Consider the following 17768-nt stretch of genomic DNA (forward strand, 5'->3'; position numbering starts at 1 on the left):
AGGAAAAGGACCCCAGCAGAAACAGAAGCAGAAGCTAGTTGACAAGAGATCTAATGACTCTGTGGTAAGAAGGTGATAAGGGGGGGGGAAGACAGGAAGATGCTAAGATGCAAAATGGAGGTAGAGAACAGGGCTTAACGGGGATAAAGAAACAGTCTGATGCTGAGAAGATCAATACAGATAAATCTGCACTGACAGACAAGTAGGACCTAGAAAATAAATACTGTACATTTTCGGTTGAGTAACTGAATTTTAAATTAAATGTGGAAAAAAGTGAAGAGGCACCAACAGACGAAACATCTGATATCTGATTTCCAAACCATGTTGGTATTGTGGTGGAACTGAATTATCACCCTCCTGTCATAGCTAGGTGGCTGCGTCCCATTGGGCAAAAATGTAAAGGAAGGCTCACAAAGACAGGCAAGCACCCTTGTATAGAATCAGCTGTAATTACTGTCAGGGAACTGTTAAAATAATCCTTATTTCAGCCAAGCTTCTGTATTTGTGTTTAATTAAGAGTATGCTTTATTTAATTATTATTGGTCCATAAATGTCTCTTTCTGAAACATGAGGATTATCAAACTGTGATAATGTTTTGTGGTTCTAATATGCAATGAAGCAAAGGCCTGCATGTGGCCCAAAGAATCATTTGTTCCTAAGTATCTGTTGTATTATTTAAATGGCTGTAAAAACTGTAGTCACATCCCAGCTGTGCTTCACAGTATCCTGATGGCCCTGTGTGTTCTCCAACATTTCTTCTCTAGCTTACGGACAGGCATGGCAGTACAGTATGTTTCTTTATGCAGTTGTTTCTTTGTATGCAAAAAACAGCAAAAACTAAAAAAACAACCAACAGATTACTTCTGTATGTGGTAAAAATTAAGTTGTGTCACCTGCATTTCCCTTGGTATGCTTCCAGATGAGGCTTTTATTTTGCAGCCATCCTACTACATTCGCATAATTTTACATACATCTATATGATCACCCTTCTGTATTTCCCATTAGCAATGAGACTTTTAGGTTAATACAAATGGAGAAAACTACAAAATATGCTCTCGCTTTTGTTTCCACTTTTTGTTTCACAGCCTGTGAAAACCAAATGTTTTCTTTTAACAAAAAAAGAGGATATTTTTTGTTTCCTTTTCAAATTTACCCTTTCTTCACTTCTTGTCTATCAAATAACCCAGGAAGGTTTAATCCAATAGAGCAATGAGGACTGCTGTTAGCAGCCGACCAGAACATGCAGGAGTAGGGGACAGAGAATTTGGAGTTGTGCAAGAACTTGGATTGGTTGAAACCCAGTAAATAATGTTTTTTAAGTCACTCCTTCTCATGGGTGGGATCTATGTGTTGCTGGGCTCCATGGTGCCCTCCATCTTGATTGTGCTCTCTGTCTGGGCCTGTGGATCCCCTTTGCTTTTTGGGCTGTTATTTTTTTACAAAATATGCCCATTTTTAAATATTGTGTTTGCTGCTGCCACCCGTCACCTTGGGATTATTTTATTGACCCCCCCTCCCAATTTCTTGGATATTCCCCTCTCCATCACCTTTCCTTTCCTAGATCTTTTATTTCTGCCTGCTGCCGCTTGCTGGTGGTAGACTCAAGAAAAGAAGACATCGCTGGTATTTCCCCTTTTTTTCTCTTGTGCGTGTGTGTCTGGGGTCCCTGTCAGTGATTTTTAAAAACTGTGTGTGGGACAGGCAAGGATTCCCCTGACTGCAAAAGTGAGCTCTCCACCTCCATGACAGTAAGGATGGGATTCCCAGTCCAAAGTTCACCTGTGAACTGGCGCATTAAAGGGTTTTAGCTCTGTTGGCCCTTCATTGGAGAAATGGAAATCTGAAAGAGCTGTTCCAGCAACTACTCTCTTTGTCATCATGGAAGGGGATGCAAAGGTCCACTCACACTGCTATTTGGTTAATTTACTTGCTGTGTTGTTATTTTTTAAACAGATTTTAAAGTTTCTTTGGGATTTTTGAATTGATTCTCTGTTGCTTGTCTCTCCCCCCTCCTTTTTTTTTTTTTTTTTTTTTTTTTTTGTACCTGAAGGGTTCTTGGGGTTTTTGGAAGAGTGAAGTAAATTTTTTTGAAAGAGCTAGTCCCTTGCATGATTAACAAAAGGAGCAGCACCCAGATGACTAAAACTGAACAATGCACCCCTCCAAAAGAACCAGAAACAAATGAAATAAATAAATAATTAAACGTGAAAGTTTCCCCCATGCACACTTCTATTCCTTCCACCTTTCTTTCCTACAGCAAACTCATTTATGAAGGAATGACAGATTAGCTACACACACCAACATGGGCAGTTCTTCAACTAAAGACACTTGCTGAAGAACTCCCCATGTTGTTGTTGTTTTTATTTTTTACACTCAAGTCCTTGTGAATGCTCTCACTCTGATTCCACTTCATTAGTCTTGGCTTCACTCTATAGGATCCTAGGATTTGTAGTTTGATGACAGATTTGGAATATTTAATAGGACAACACTAGTGGGCAGATGAAACTTCCCATACTCCGGCATAAATTGTCCAATAAACAGAAGGCCATTAGTCTGCTGCCACCCTATTTCTTTTTGGTATGCAGATTTCTACAAAAAGTAAATCTTACACACTTTCACTTCAACAGCAGTTGCCATCCAGCCAAATTCCTCATAATGCAGTGTTTCATCAAATTGCCAGTTACAGGAGGTTAAAACATGTCAAAGTAAATTTACAGACCTGAGCAGTACAAGTGTCTTAATGAGCAGCCATAATAAACAGGTGTGTTCAAATGCTGAGTCATGGTGACTCAGGAGGGCTGGCTCTTGGATGATGCAATGTGTAATATGATTGGACACAGCCAGATGTACAAATGTATATATGTGGACTCTGTATAGATGATGTATTCTTCTTTTCCTGATGAGCATCATGCTGTTGGTTTGCACTTCTGTAAATACTCCTGTAAATACATGTCTGGTGCTGGAGAAGCTGCTTGTATGTGCGTGAGTCATTTTACCACCTGGACCTGAAGTCACTCTGCTAAATTTCCATGTACTTGCGCTAACAAAACACCTGCTTCTACTGTTGGGTAATTTTAAGGGGTTTTGTGCATATGTTGTATGGCAGGTATTTGAATTTCTGTGACTTCAAATGAAATATTGAGATTTCTTGGGGTAGAATTTTGCATGCAGTTCTTTTTGGCAAATTGTGGGGATTTCTTTCCTTTTTTTATCAGTGGGCAATTTGGACAATTAAGTCAGTTGTTAACAATACAGTAAATAAATATAGCAAGAGGAGAAGGTGTAACTGTACTGAAACTCATTATCAGACTCTAGGAATGCAATTGGTGTGGAAAAATCTATCAATGATTGATAAATGTCTCTGCTCTTCTTAAGCACCATCATCTCTAGCCCATGGAGCTGCATTATAATATCTAACATTCCTATTTAGGAACCTAGGAGCTTGACAAACAGCTCCTATTAAATGTGTTAGATTTTCTGTTCCAAAGGGCCAGTATAACATATTGTGATTACGAGGGGGGTGTGCTCTTCAGTGCTCATGTGTGCACTCCCACATGCTCAGAGGCACACCCAGAAGGGATCTTTGAACTGGAGAGCCACCAGAATAAAGCTGGGTGGCTGAAAAATACATACATTTTAAAAATGAAAAAAAAAATCTATTTTAAAAATGCCCAAGACCTAAAAGAGTATTTCTATATCCAGGGCCTCATCCGTTCTTCCTTGCTAAAAGTTTGACGCCCACAGACCTCTTCTTTGTTTTTCCTTGCATACGGACAGGGTTCACTTCCATTGAGTTTAAAAAAGTATTTCCTGAGGTTTGCAGTGGTGACTTCTAAGAAGCCCTGGCAGTTGGCACAAAAAGCAGGATTTCTACCTAGTGCTGTCAACAGCTGCAAGGGACCTCAGGCACACGTTTCCTCGCCTGTGTGTGGCTTCCTATTGCGTCTCGAGGGTTGTTGTGAGCTTTGCACCGAGACGACAAAGGACCCGATCCAGCAACACCCCCCCCCCCCCAGGCTGCTTGCAGCAAAGGTTCAAGCGAGCCGAAGCGCCCCCAGAATTGATACTTTCCCTTCAGCTCGGGCTCCTTTTCACTTGGCAGGACAAGGAAAAGGCCGTGTGGGAGAGGCCGGCTTCGTCCGGGAAGAGGGAAATACAGTAAACATCCTAACGCGCACCGGAAATCGCCGGTGCCTAACCAACCCTTCAGTTTGCCTAGCTCTATGGCTCCACAGCCGTCGGGCTGCAGAGAGAACAAAGAGAAAAGGTATCGCTCTAAGCGACCTCTCGCCGTGAAGCGCTCGCTTCGGGGTCTCGAATCGAAGCTGTTGGGCTGCAAGGGGGGGGATCATCGCCCTTTGCTGCGGCGGCCAGTGAAGGAGGGAGCGGGAGCCTTGAGGTCAGTGTGCCGAGAAGCGAGATTCTTTCATTGCTCGGCGAAGCAGCAACGTCTGACGATCGATAGCTAAGAAAATTGGAAATCGCCCGGCCTTAACGTGCCATTCCCACGCAACACAGGCGATCAGGAAGGGCATTTATACGCCAGGCACGGGGTTTGATGGGGCTGGGGGGTGGTTCGGTTTGTAGATACAGTACCTCGGTATCTGTCGGACCCTACCCTTTTCTTTTTTTCTTTTTGTATTTGCAAACCTGGGCGCGTGATGATGAGGTCATTGCAGGATATCGCATTTCTGAGAAACATTGAAGTAAAAAAAAAAAAAAAAGCACAACGTGGTCGTGTGTCTGTAGGGAAAAAAAGACACTCTTTCCTGAAACAAACCGCAGCTGAAGATGATTTCAGCAAAAGGGTCTGGTTTATAACTAGAGAATTACACTGTTTTATCACTAAATCAGAAGCTTCCGCAAATTCTTTGAGAACAAATCAAGTTTTTGCAATAGCAGCCCCTAGTTTCTACGAAAAGCCAGAGGCAACGTAGGCCACAAGAGTGTTCCGCAACCTTAAGAAATCTATCGTGCTATAAACATTTATAGTTGCACTGCTTTAAGTCTACAGTAAACTAACATTGCCAGGTCTCTGGAAACAGTACTATAAATATACCTCGTTGGCACTGTACTGTAACTGTATTATAGATACAGTATATCTCAGCCCTGTGTCAACCATTTGCCACAGTAAGTTTTCTTAAGAACATTTGATTAGAAAATTGAAGATCGTAGACATACAGGCTTGAAAAGAGCTCCAGAGGTCCTCAGGTCATTTTACCAGTTATTGGCAGTTTTACTGTTAAACGATTCAATTCGCCATGTGGTCCCACTCTCGTCTGAAGAAGTGGAGTTTTCCACAGAAGCTCACATTAAAATACAGTCAGTTAATTTTTAATATTTTTGTCTTCTTTTTTATTATTATTATTATTTTGGTTTGCCTGATATGCCAGCACAGGCCAATGTGGCTACCTGTTTTAAAATTCAGTTATGTGGTTAACTTAGATATAAGACCTACTGGCTGAAATCATCATCAGTTGTGATAGCTTTGCAGAAATCAAAAATTTCTAATTTCCTCTCTGAAGGTCCCAGGGATTGCTTCCATGGGATCGCTTTTGTAGTGGGTTGAAGGACAGCGGGAGGAGTTTCTAATTTTTGAAAACATCTCTTGCAAGGATGATGTTACCACTGGTGGTGATTTTTGGAAATTGAGTAATTCTTTCCTCCCGTCATTATTAACCATACACGTGGGGAAAATTACTTTTGGGGATGACAGCTTTTGGAATCTTCTAGTCAGGTTTGCCAATTACTGCTAGAGGATTGAAAATGATCAATCTACATCCCAATCCCAAAGAAGGGCAGTGCCAAAGACTGCTCCAAGTCCCGTACAGTTAACAACAAGACCAGTAGAGGTGATGGCATTCCAGTTGAACTATTTAAAATCTTAAAAGATGACGCTGTTAAGGTGCTACACTCAATATGCCAGTAAGTTTGGAAAACTCCACAGTGGCCAGAGGATTGGAAAAGATCAGTCTGCATTCCAATGCCAAAGAAGCTTAGTGCCAACGAATGCTCCAACTACCATACAATTGCACTCATTTCACACACTAGCAAGGTTATGCTCAAAATCCTCCAAGGCAGATTTCAGCAGTATGTGGACCAAGAACTCTGAAAAGTACAAGCTGGATTTCGAATGGGCAGAGGAACTAGAGACCAAATTGCTAACATGCGCTGGATTATGGAGAAAGCCAAAGAGTTCCAGAAAAAGATCTACTTCTGCTTCATTGACTATGCAAAAGCCTTGGACTGTGTGGACCACAGCAAATTATGACAAGTTCTTAAAGAAATGGTAGTGCTTGACCACCTTATCTATCTCCTAAGAAATCTATATGTGGGACAGGAAGCAATAGTTAGAACTGGATATGGAGCAAGTGATTGGTTCAAAATTGGGAAAGGAGTATGACAAGGCTGTATACTGTCCCCCTGCTTATTTGAATTATATGGAGAATACATCATGCGAAAGACAGAACCGGATGAATCCCAAACTGGAATTAAGATTGTCGGAAGAAATATCAAGAAACTCAGATATGCAGATGATACCACTCTGATGGCAGAAAGTGAGCACGATTTAAAGAACCTCTTAATAAGGGTGAAAGTGGAGAGCATCAAAAATGGTCTGAAGCTCAGCATCAAAAAAAACCTAAGATCGTGGCAACTGGTCACATCACCTCCTGGCAAATAGAAGGGGAAGATATGGAGGCAGTGACTGATTTTACCTTCTTGGGTTCCATGATCATTGCAGATGGTGACAGCAGCCACAACATTAAAAGACTCCTGCTTCTTGGGAGGAAAACGATAACAAACCTCAATAGCATCTTAAAAAGCAGAGACATCACTTTCCGACTGTGAATACGTGTTGGTTCTGCCATGGGCGGTTCCAATGACAGCGCGGGAAAAAGGACAGGAGGCTCTTCTTCTTTTCTAACTGAATCAGATTTATTAGTAAACAAACTCAACTCGGATGGCTCGAATGGGTCGGCCACAGAGACTGGCGAAACGTTAGGAAGAACAAGCTTCAGAACACAGCCAAAGAGCCCGAAAAACCCACAACAACCATTAGATCCCGGCCGTGAAAGCCTTCGCAAATACAGAATATTGGAGTGTTGATCTAAAGCAGCTGATAGGCCAAGGGTCCAGAACTCTGCCTTAGATAGAAAATACAGTGGTGCCCCGCATAGTGACGATAATTCGTTCCGGAAAAATCGTCTCTATACGGATTCGTCGCTATGCGGGGAAAAAAGGCCATAGGAATGCATTAAAACCCGTTTAATGCGTTCCTATGGACGAAAAACTCACCATTATGCGAAAATCCTCCATACGGCCGCCTTTTTCGCTGCCCGATAAGTGAGGAATGGGCGTGAAAACACAGCGGGCGGTCTTTTTTTTAACCCAGCGGCCATTTTGGAACCGCCGATTAGCTGTTCTAAAAACATCGGTATGCAAAAATTGGTAAGCGAAACTGCTTACCGATCATTGCAAAGCGATGTTTTACAATTAAAAACATCACAATGCGATCGCTTTTGCGATTGCAAAAACGTAATCGCTATGCGGATTCGTTGTTAAAAGAGGCGCCCGTTAAGCGAGGCACCACTGTATATGCATATAAGGATATTTGTCAAAAGAACATCTGCTACCTTCAGAGTTAATATGTTGCACTGTCAAACAAGCATTCCTAGAGTTCTTTCTAGCTGTAATCTCCTTTCCTGCAATTTGTAAAAAGAATGTTTTGCCACACATATGGTGTTAAGGTGTCATATTGCATGTGTCGTGGTTTAGACGTGTTTGTGTGTTATATTAAAAGCAAAAAGATTGCTGCTTATATACCGCCCCATAGTGCTTCAAGCCCTCTCTGGGCAGTTTACAAGTTAATTATGCAGGCTACACATTCCCCCCCCCCCCCAGTGAACTGGGTACTCATTTTACCGACCTCGGAAGGATAGAAGGCTGAGTCAGTCTTGAGCCGGCTACCTGGGATTGAACCCCAGGTCATGAGCACAGTTTTGGCTGCAGTACAGTGGTTTAACCACTGCACCACGAGGCTCTTTAAGAGGGCACTGCACGATCAGATGTAAGATTGCTACCAAAAATGGTTTTCATTATAGCTCACTGCCGAGTGGGTGTGCCAAGGATGAAACTAGATGTGCCATTAAATGAATTTAATGTAGTGTTTTTTTCTCACTAACAGTCATGATCAGAATTTGGAGCATAGAATAGGGCTATTAATACCTGTTGCTATTGGAAGTTTCTCTTCCAGGGTGAACAGCAGGTTAGAGGGGGTAGTTTTCATTTCTTCTATAACGATATGAAGGATTACTCCCTGACCTGCCACCATGACCATGATCTTAATTCTGATTAACTACTTTGCTTTGGAACTGTTATGTAGGATAAATGGCTACAGTCATGTGAAAAAGAAAGTACACCCTCTTTGAATGTCATGATTTATTTTACAGAAATACTGTAAAGCCAAAATGGAGAAGCCATATGTGAAAAACTATGTATACACCCTTACTGCTTCCATAGAAATTAAGAGACTAAGTAGCAGCCAGGTGCTGCTAACCAAATGCCCTTGATTGGTCATCAGCAAGTGTGACAACCACTATAAAAGCTGAAGATTTAGCAGTTTGCTGGCTCAGAGCATTCAGGTGTGTTTTAACACAATGCTAAGGAGGAAAAACATCAACAACGATCATCAAGAAACAATTGTTGCTGCCCATCACTCTGGGAAGGGTTATAAGGCCATTTCCAAACCATTTAAAGTCCATCATTCTAGAGTGAGGAAGATTAATCACAAGTGGGAAACATTCAAGATAGTTGCCAATCTTCCCAGAAGTGGACATCCAAGCAAATCACCCCGTTCAGACCATGCAATGCTCAGAGAAATTACAAAAAAACCAAGAGTTACATCTCAGACTCTACAGGCCTCTGTTACCATGTGTGAGACGCGAGGTGAGAGGGTAGAGGTTCTCACCAGACTGTCATCCTCCCTCAAAAAGGAACAAGAGGCACAGACAGAGCTGCCTGCACCACCCCTCGAGACTAAACAATGGGGAGTTGATACCCAGGAATTACAGCGGGAACTGTCAAAGATGACAGTGTCTCACTCAGACAGGGAGTGAGTTGGCGGGAAGAGGAGAAAGAGGGAGGTCCGTCTTGGAGGCATGAATGGGAGCTATAAAAGCGGAGGTGGACATAATACCAGGAGGTTGGGAAATGATATGGGTAGAGGACTGATGGACCGGAAAATGGGAGAAGGTACAGGTCCTTAGGGAAGAAGCTGATTACAGGCGGAGAAGAGGACTGCCACTGCGTCCTTCCTACTGGGGTGAGTCAGAAGCCAGAGAGTGGCACAAGTGGCTCAGGGAAGAGAAGGAGGCGGTAGAAAGGGAGGAAAAATATTGTCAGTTATGGTGTCTGGAGGAAGCCTAGAGGAGGGGATACCTGATGGACTGTGGGCCCCTCTTCAAGGAGAGGAAGACCCTTACGAGTTGGGGCAAGATGAGGAGACCACCCCGTTATTAAACCCTGAGACAGGCTGCTGAGATGGAAAGCAGTAACCCGTTTTTGAAGTGACCTTGGAACGACTTAAACTGTAACTTTAATAAAGATGTTTGAATGCCCTCGTGGGACCCGTTGGTGACAAGAGACAATGCCGAAGTTGAGTTTGAGCATATGGACTTGCTGTTAACATGTTCCAGTAAAACATACTTATGATTTTCCAACACGAGTGTCCCCAGTGTCTCTGTTGAAACCAGAGGAGGTAAAATTCGAACCCTCACACCATGTTAAATGTTAAAAGTTCATGAGAGTACAATTAGAAGAAGACTGACGAAGAAAGTATGGTCTGTTTGGAAGAATTGCCAGGAGAAGGAACAGATAGAAGGTAATTTCCAAGGGAATGTTGGTGTGGGGAGGATAGAAGCTGATAAAAATGTTATTGCTCCAGAGAACATTGTTCACAGGTGCTGTGTTTGCCTTTTGTTTGCTACCCAATGACCAACCACCAAATAAAAGTAAGCTAATTTGCAAAATTTGTAGGCATCAGACAAGACTGAAGGATGGTTGGATCTGCTTTAATTTGCAAAGCTCATCTGTTTCTGGCCTCAGAATATGAGTTTAAGTCTGCCCTGAATGCTGAGGAAAAAATACAGGGAATGTAAAGACAGGAACAGTGGTTAGACCTGGATGACTGAATTAACTGGCTTCTACTTTAGGAGCAACTGCCAAACAACATAAGGAGAGGGAGTGCTATGCACAAGCATCCCTTTTCTGAGCAATGAGAATTTTCACCCAGGATTCAGTTTCTTTAGGAGGAGGTCACTGGAGAATTTATGGCATTACAGAGATAACAGGATTTATTTACACATATAGATAAGTTGTGAATCAAAGAGGGGAGATGAGATGAAGGTGAAGATGAGAGATTTTTAGGCTACAATCCCATGGGGAAAAAACCCCAGCTGGAATAATCTACTTTTATATATTGCAAGAAAATAACTTCCCCTACCTCTGATGAGGATTCATATTTCAACAGCTTTGTTTCCCATCCGATTTCTAGACAAGCCATTGCGCCACATCATTTCCCGCATAGAGCAAAGTCAGCTCTCTGCCTCCTTTTCAGAGCCACTTCCCCACAGACTAATGTCTTGCAACACATATACAAAAAACCTTACTTGCCCCTTGTCCTTCCTTGTGAGAGAACAAAAGTAAGAGTCTTCTCACTCTAGTTTGGAGGCCATCCTTGCTTTCATTGAAACACATCACCAACATGTTTGTTGTTGTTGTTTAGTCGTTAAGTTGTGACCCCATGGACCAAAGCACGCCAGGCCTTCCTGTCTTCCACTGCCTCCTGGAGTTTGGTCAAATTCATGCTGGCAGCTTCAATGACACTGTCCAACTATCTCATTCTCTGTCATCCCCTTCTCCTCCTGACTTCACACTTTCCTAACATCAGGGTCTTTTCCAGGGAATCTTCTCTTCTCATGAGATGGCCAAAGTATTGGATCCTCAGCTTCAGGATCTGTCCTTCCAGTGAGCCCGCATGTTGATTTCCTTCAGAATGGATAGGTTTGTTCTCCTTGCAGTCCAGGGGACTCTCAAGAGCCTCCTCCAGCACCACAATTCAAAAGCATCAATTCTTCGGTGGTCAGCTTTCTTTATGGTCCACCTCTCACTTCCATACATTGCTATTGGAAAAACCATAGCTTTGACTATTCGGACTTTTGTTGGCAAGGTGATGTCTCTGCTTTTTAAGATGCTGTCTAGGTTTGTCATCGCTTTCCTTCCAAGAAGGAGTCAGAGCTTTTGTTGTTGCTGTTCAGTCACTTAGTCATGTCTGACTCTTCGTGAGCCCATGGACCAGAGCACGCCAGGCCCTCCTGTCTTCCACTGCCTCCCAGAGTTTGGTCAGATTCATGTTGTTGGCTTCGATGACACTGTCCAACCATCTCAACCTCTGTCCTCCCCTTCTCCTCGTTCCTTCACACTTTGCCAACATCAGGGAGTCTTCTCTTCACATGAGATGGCCAAATATTGGAGCCTCAGCTTCAGGATCTCTCCTTCCAGTGAGCACTCAGGCTTGATTTCCTTCAAAATGGATAGGTTTGTTCTCTTTGCAGTCCAGGGGACACTCGAGTCTCCTCTACAACCAGAATTCAAAAGCATCATTTCTTCGGTGGTCAGCCTTCTTTATGGTCCAGCTCTCATTTTCATACTCCACTACTGAAAAAACCATAGCTTTGACTATGTGGACCTTTGTTGGCAAGGTGATATCTCTGCTTTTTAAGATGCTGTTGAGGTTTGTCATCGCTTTCCTCCCAAGAAGCAGGCATCTTTTAATTTCGTCGCTACTTTCACCATCTGCAGTGATCATGGAGCCCAGGAAAGTAAAATCAATCACCATATCTTCTATTTGCGAGGAGGTTATGGAATCAGAGGCCATGATCCTAGTTTTTTTTATGTTGAGATTCAGACCATTTTTGGCGCTCTCCTCTTTCACCATCATTAAGAGGTTAAGTCCTCCTCACTTTCTGCCATCAGAGTGGTATTATCTGCATATCTGAGGCTGTTGATATTTCTTCCGGCAATCTTAATTTCAGTTTGATATTCATCCGGTCCTGCCTTTCGCATGATATAGTCTGCATATAATTTTAAAAAGCAGGGAGACAATATACAGCCTTGTTGTACTCCTTTTCCAATTTTGAACCAATTAGTTGTTCCATATCCAGTTCTAACTTGCTTCCTGTCCCACATACAGATTTCTCAGAAGACAGATGTCAGGCACTCCCACTTCTTTAAGAACTTGCCATAGTTTGTTGTGGTCCACACAGTGAAAGGCTTTTGCGTAGTCAATGAAGCAGAAGTAGATGTTTTTTCTGGAACTGTCTGGCTTTCTCCATAATCCAGCACATGTTAGCAATTTGGTCTCTAGTTCCTCTGCCCCTTCGGAATCCAGCTTGTACTTCTGGGAGTTCTTGGTCCACATACTGCTGAAGCTTGCCTTGGAAGATTTGGGCATAACTTTGCTAGCGTGTGAGATGAGTGCAATTGTACGGTAGTTGGAGCACTCTTTGGCACTGCCCTTCTTTGGGATTGGGATGTAGACTGATTTTTTCCAATCCTCTGGCCACTATGGAGTTTTCCAAACTTGCTGGTATATTGAATGTAGCACCTTAACAGTGTCATCTTTCAAGATTTTAAATAGTTCAACTGGAATGTCATCACCTCCACTGGCTTTGTTGTTAGCCATGTTTTCTAAGGCCCACTTGACTTCACTCTCCAGGATGTCTGGCTCAAGGTCACCAGCCACACTATCTGGATTGTCCGGGACATCTAGATCTTTCTGGTATAATTGTGTATTCTTGCCACCTTTTCTTGATGTCTTCTGCTTCTGTTAGGCCTCTACCATTTTTGTCCTTTATCATGTCCATCTTTGCACAAAATGTTCCTTTCATATCTCTAATTCTCTTGAAGAGATCTCTGGTTTTTCTCTTTCTATTATTTTCCTCTATATCTTTGCACTGTTCATTTAAGAAGGCCCTTTTGTCTCTTCTTGCTAGTCTTTAGAAGTCAGCATTCAATTTTCTGTAACTTTCCCTATCTCCCTTGCATTTTGTTTCCCTTCTCCTCTCTGCTATTTGTAAGGCCTCGTTGGGCAGCCACTTTGCTTTTTTGCATTTCTTTTTCTTTTGGATGGTTTTTGTTGCTGCCTCTTGTACAATGTTCCAAGCCTCCACTCATAGTTCTCCACGCACTCTGTTCATAAAATCTAGTTCCTTAAAATCTGGTCTTCACTTCCACTATGTACCAAAATGTTACTGGCTGTCAATTGTCTTTTTTTGATCTTGAGAGATGTGCAGTTAAAAGGAGGAACTCTTGCTTAAATCCTAAATCCATTGACTTACAGTGGTGCCTCGCATAACGAGTGCACCATTTAACGACGAATCCGCATAGTGATCTAGTTTTTTAGATCGCTAATGCGATCGCATTGTGATGTTTTTATGGGTAAAACATCGCATTGCGATGATCGGTAAGCTTTTCGCTTACCGATCTTCGCATTGCGATATTTTTTAAACAGCTGATTGGCGGTTCCAAAATGCCCGCCAGGTGCCTAAAATTGGCGCCGCAAGTGTTTTCGCACCCTGCCCTCTCTTACCAAGGGCGCGAAAATGGCGGCGCTATGGAGGAACTTCGCTCAACGGTGAGTTTGGGAGCCATAGGAACATATGGCTTTTTCCGTTCCGTTTAGCGATGTTTCTGCATAGCGACGATTAATCTGGAATGGATTAACGTCGCTATGCGGGGCACCACTGTATGATCTATTGGTTACTGAAGTCAAATGGCAGTTTATGTAAGGGAAGGTTTCTCCAGAACAAGATGGGATGTGGCCTGCAGGCAAACATGTGGCTTGTGGAGGAAGGTAATATATTCTTCCTGTATATATGTGTATGGAAGAAAGCCCTCCGTTCATGGAAGAGGTTCAACAGATTAATGTGTAAAGGGGTCACAAGATGTTGGAAGAATAAGGAGAATGATAACTGCCCATCTTTGAAATTAATAATATGTATCACGGAAGTAAACTAAAGCTTGGTTTGTGTAGCAGTTTTGAATTATAGGGTTCTAAACCTAACTCTGGCTATGGTATTGGTAGAACAGGATGTAGCAGAAGTGAGAGTGGAGAAATCTTCATTCCTACTCCAGTCTTTCCTGCACCCCAGAAACTTGTTTTGGAGACTGGTAAACCCTATGGAGTTGATTTGCGGGCAGCTCTAGGAACTAAAAACAGGGAAGTAAAGGAATATATGTTGTACTAATGTTGGAATTAGGTAATCATATTTTATAGGAAGTGTCTGAAATCCTGTTGCTTAACATAGTATGTTACAGCTACTCACCAAATCCCCACTGGTTCAATAGATCCAGCTGTGTCTTACTATGCTAAGCAACAGGATTTCAACCATTAAAAGAGTCATAGCTGCATTAAAGGTAAAGGTTCCAGTCATGTCTGACTCTAGGGTGTGGTGCTCATCCCCGTCTCCAAGCTGTAGAGTCAGCGTTTGTCCATTGACAGTTTCCATGGTCATGTGGCCAGCATGACTAGACACGGAACACTGTTACCTTCCCACCGTGGTGGTACCTATTTATCTACTTGCATTCTTGCATTTACATGCTTTCGAAGTGCTAGCTTGGCAGGAGCTGGGACAAGCAACGGGAGCTCACTCCATTGCATGGATTCAATCTTACGATGGTAGGTCTTCTGACCTTGCAGCACAGAGGCTTCTGCGGTTTAACCCGCAGCACCACCACGTCCCTTCAGCTGCATTATCTGCAAACAATTCTGTTTAACTCTTTGAATGAAAAGTGTCCTAAGTGATCGGACGGGGTAACATCCCATGGCATTATAAATTAAAGTGGTAACTAAGTGGGGAAGACAGATGGTTTGCAAGGTTTTGAGCTCCTAATTATGGATAAAATAGCTCAACGGAGTTTGTGACAGATCAGTCTGATACTGATTATCTTTTTTCCATGGCATAGTGGATTCTTGACATCTTCCATGCTAACGAGGATAGTTTTACAGCAGTTCAGACAGCCAAATATAGAGTGACACATCTATCAGCATGAAATGTAGGACTGCCCGGTGTGGCAGATGTATCCAGATAGGTCTGTATTCTTTAATTATCTTGGTGTTCTTTTAGCTTTCAATTTCCTTGAAGGTTTTGTAATTGTTGCAAGATGGTCTGCTTGCTGGACTCATGTTTTACACTCATGTTTTACACTCACTGCATTCTTTTGCAAGTTTATGATAGTTCTTATTTAACATATGAAAAAATTAAGTATTTAAAAATAATTCATTAACAATGGGCATGCAGTACTTTTCCCGATGAGTGTGTGTTTCTGTGTGTCATTTTATGTGTGCATCTTGTATTCCTCCCTTTAGAGTTGACTTAGGTTGGTGCTGAGAACAGAATGGCTCAAATTGTGTTTGTGTGGAATAAGTTGATGATGTCGTTAACTTGTGCTAAAATTTATGTTAAATTAATTAAATTTTCTCTCTCACAGACACACACACACACACACACACACGCACACATACACATACACAGAGAGAGAGAGAGAGAGAGAGAGAGAGAGAGAGAGATGGTTTCTGGTTCTGAGGCTCCCTAGTGCTCTCCTTTGCCCCAGGAAAGATTTTGGGTGCTTTGGACTAGGTGGGGAGAGCCTTTAATCACCAAAAATAGCTTCCAGATCACTGCCACCAGTATTGGGACCTTTAGTGGTGATCCAACAGAAATGGTTGTCAAACAAAACACACACACACACACACACACACACACACACACACACACACACACACACACACACACACACACCTCTACCTTGCTCCCAAAGGCTTTCCCAGGGCAAAAGAAAGCACTAGGCAGCCTCAGAACCTAAAAGAGAGAGATCAGAGGCATTTAACTAATTTAAAATAAATTTTAGTGGTGCTAAAAAGAAGATTTGTGCCAATGTCTCATTCCCTTATAATGCATCCTGTACAAAACCTCGCTATTTGGGCCATGTGGGAATTCATCAGGTATTTTAGGTATGTATTAGCTAGTTTCGAAAAACTATGAGTTTTTAAAACTTGGGTGGGTTTATCATGGTCCTAATTTTAAGTTTTCAGGATCTCTGGTATTCTTCCAAGCTTTTTTACTTGCTGGGAAAGTAGCAGCTGGAGATTAAAAAAATTAGATAATAAAGTTGCCATGCGTTGAGGGAGACTGAATAGTCCAGCGGTTTCTGGATGTCTGCAAGCATGTACCTCTAAATTATTGCAGTCTCACCTAATTATCTCTTTTGGTGTACATCCTTGGACTACAAGGTGATCAGCTCCCACATGGTCATTTTCAGCTGGCAAAAAGAAAAAAGCCCACTTTCTATTGACTGAAATCTTCCTACAACAGCCTCCTGGCTTGGCTAGGGAATGTTCTTCTGTAATACTCTGGGACCCAGTGTCACTTATGGCATAATTTTAAAGCAATCACAGTTTTAAAGAGACAATATTAAAACACGATTAAGTTAGTTATATCAAAACAGAACTGCCAAAATCCTGGTTATTTTTCCCCCATGGGCACCATGGCCCATTGCACATGCGCATGTCTTTATTCTGCCCATTGCTCAAGAGTGTGGAAGCCCCACTGTTTCCAGCAGGGTTTCTTGCTAGCCTAACTGCAAACTGGAGAGCTTCAGATAAAATATGGAGCAGTTATGCTCTGTGATTGCTAATGCAATTCTCCCCGTAGCAGTTAAAAACCATTAAAAACCTATCGGTTAAAAATAATAACTACATTTAATAACAGAAAAGTGCAGCACACCCTTGAAAGCCAATTTATTGCCAGAGGTCTGCCTAAATAGGAAGGGTTTCAGGTGCCAGATTCTACGGAGTCCCGTCAAGTATGAGAGTCCAGACAGCTCTACTAACTTCAGTTAGTTTAATTAGTTAATATAATTGTCTGTGATCCTCCTTGAGCCTTATGGAGTTGATTACTTGAGAAAGAATTGGGTTGGGGTATACTGTATATGAAGTGATGTAGGAAGCTAAAATCTCATAATCGTGGCTGTAATATGTCACAATTAATTCCTTCTGAGTTCCTGATCAACTACCAGTATATGATACCAAACACAATTATGTTTTTCTCTAAATTCATGGTTACCCCATTAGGCAAGCCTTTGGCTTTCAATTACACACACATAATTAGGCGAATAAAAGATTGTTGGGGGGGAGGGAAGATCTTATCAACTGATTCCAGAAAGTTATAAGTGGGTGTAATAATCCATTATTTTGTATCCTGTGGCTATTGCAGCCATTAGTTTGAAGCTCTGGGATTTTTTAAGGAAATGTCATAATTAAAAATGGGCAACTGAAAAATGAGACATATTTATCTCTTAGTTTTACAAACAGGCAATTAATTTGTTTAAATTATAGTTGGATCTAGCACCACGACTTATTTATAGCATAAATGAGGATTTATTGCTTTGCTTTCAGCGATATAGCACTGGCCAAGTTTAGCCACTCCATATTATGTTTCTATGATTATTATGGCTGTTTGGTAGAATGATTAATGGGAATGGAGTGTGGGGAGATCTCGAAGGTGTTATTTTATTGTATTTTAGATTTATAACACACTTTATCCACATTGGCTCGGGTTTAGGGTTATAACAACCTTATAAAACAAACTTGAAACTATTAGAAAGGCCTACAAAAATAACTCTTACCTTTCCCTAGGCGCCAAAAGTTC

General features: G+C 42.0%; 1 protein-coding gene across 2 annotated transcripts in view; it reads left to right on the plus strand.

Moving 5' to 3' along the window:
- Nucleotides 1-4155: 4155 nt before the first annotated feature.
- Nucleotides 4156-17768, plus strand: part of C2H5orf63 (chromosome 2 C5orf63 homolog) — a 31795-nt gene continuing 18182 nt past the window's right edge. The window contains exon 1 of one of the 2 annotated variants that reach the window (XM_020790646.3): nucleotides 4156-4267. The gene's annotated coding sequence lies outside the window, so the exon portion shown is untranslated. Of the gene's footprint in view, nucleotides 4400-17768 lie in introns of both variants that reach the window. The other variant, XM_020790643.3, reaches the window with a different exon arrangement.

The sequence above is a fragment of the Pogona vitticeps genome, chromosome 2 (assembly GCF_051106095.1).
Source record: "Pogona vitticeps strain Pit_001003342236 chromosome 2, PviZW2.1, whole genome shotgun sequence".
NCBI classification, from domain to species: Eukaryota; Metazoa; Chordata; class Lepidosauria; order Squamata; family Agamidae; genus Pogona; species Pogona vitticeps.